Source organism: Octopus bimaculoides, chromosome 25 (genome assembly GCF_001194135.2).
Source record: "Octopus bimaculoides isolate UCB-OBI-ISO-001 chromosome 25, ASM119413v2, whole genome shotgun sequence".
Classification (NCBI taxonomy): domain Eukaryota; kingdom Metazoa; phylum Mollusca; class Cephalopoda; order Octopoda; family Octopodidae; genus Octopus; species Octopus bimaculoides.
The window spans coordinates 31,485,851-31,487,788 of record NC_069005.1 but is presented as its reverse complement, the minus strand read 5'-3'; the positions used below and the strand labels follow the sequence as shown (position 1 = coordinate 31,487,788).

The window sequence follows — 1,938 nt, the reverse complement described above, 5'->3', positions numbered from 1 at the left end:
AGCTATCACAGAGAGCCCTGGCCTACAGCTGCCTCGATAGCCAACACCTCAATCCAGCAAAAGCCACTACACATTCTTTGCTCTCTCTCTACATATATACATATATATACACACATACATATATATATATACACCCCCATACCTACCTATATATATATATATTCATGCATACATACATGTGAGAAATTATGATAAACACAAGTGTTTATTTTGTTTTCATATCTGGTTTAAAAGATTCTTTATGTGGATTCACATGCTGAAACAAATTTTATTGTGTCTGGAGAGAATCATCATGTCAATATATAATTAACACACACACACTGGTTCAATTCCACTCATTTATTCGATAGTCACTGAGAAGGTCCCCCACCCCACCAAAAAAAAAATAAATAAAAGCAGATATTTGATGAGTGGAATTGAACCTGTGTGGATGTGTGTTAATTTCATTGGTATGGTGGCTTTCCCAAGACACCACAAAACAAGTGTTTATCTGTGCATTCTGCTGTTGAGTAGGGAACAAATGATATGAACTTGCGTTCATTAAGATCTCTCCTGCTTTTTCCACTGAATTGGAAAGAAACTGCCTGAAGATGGTCTACGTAGAGCTCTATCTAAACTCAACAGTAGCAGTCATGCAGCCAACTGCACACACAAGATATATATATGGAGAGAGAGAGAGAGAGAGAGAGAGTATAAATTGCGGTGAATAACCAGCTGGAGCAGGTATCCCCCTGGAATTAAAGTAGCAGTATCGTCTGTTCTTATACAACATCCATGTTTAGATGGCAATAAATAATACTTCCCAGTATAAATACTGCTTTCGTCTCTTAGAGGTTTTCTTAAGCTTGGTTGCTATATATATATATATATATATCTGCCTGTTAGTAGTATGCAGCAGCAACAACAACAACATTTTATAAAAAAATATAGCCAAACTTGCTTTGTTCCTACCCCCCACCCCACCCCACAGAACTTGACAAAACAGTGGGATACGGGCAAGAGTAAAGTAGATAGAAATATTTCATTATTGTCCCCTACTCACCTCTATTAAAATCCCTACATTCTCTTGAAATTGCAAACGAACCAGGACGCGTATTACTTCAATAGGTTTGTGAATAAATATAAACATATATATATATATATACACATATGTATATGTATATATATATGCATGAATGTATGAATATATAACGTGTGTGTGTGTGTGTGTGTGTGTGTGTGCATATATATATCATAAAATGAAGAATTTATTGTTTTTGAAAAATAGGGTATGAATGAGTGAGAGACACTAGGGATGGATGTAGGCAGGAGGGGGGTGGGAGGAGTAAGAAAATTGTTTTGGATTAAATCATTCTCTGAGGTATAGTTTTCATAATGATCTGTGATGTGTGTGATTACTGTTGTTGTTGTTGTTATTGAACCCCAGGTCAACCATGACCAGGTAGACCTGCGTGATCAAAGACACTCCCCACTGTAACAACTCTGTATGCAGGAACACGTTTGCCTAGACATTAAAAGACAACAGGGTGTGATTTGAGGGAGACTTGGCTGCTATTTCTAACAGAGTCAAACAAGAAATGCAAAGCATCTCTCGCGACGCAGTCTGGTCTGATGTGTTGTACTGTAATGTGATGCGATGCGACGCGACACGATCGCAATGTGATACGATGTGATGTGATGGGGACGCGTGTTTGCTTGCCAGGCTTGGAGTGGGTGGGGAGCAGGGTGGCATGAGGAGGAGGAGGAGGAGTGGAGGGTAAGGAGGGAGACGATCAGTTATGTTTAGGTGGCACCCGTCAAGGACTGACTGTCAACAACAGTGTCACACTTAGATTCCATTTTCACTTCGGTTCGCATTAGATCACACTCGAGACAGCCCTATACAAAGTCACACAGAGTTAATAATTAAAGATTTGCGTTTGGAAAAAAAAAAAAAAA

The 1,938-nt window shown here is 38.9% G+C and overlaps 1 protein-coding gene across 2 annotated transcripts in view; it reads right to left on the bottom strand.

The window, feature by feature from the left end:
* The window catches only part of LOC106880689 (carbohydrate-responsive element-binding protein), a 97,915-nt gene that overhangs the window by 2,719 nt on the left and 93,258 nt on the right, over nt 1-1,938 (bottom strand). The gene's annotated exons all lie outside the window — the stretch shown is intronic.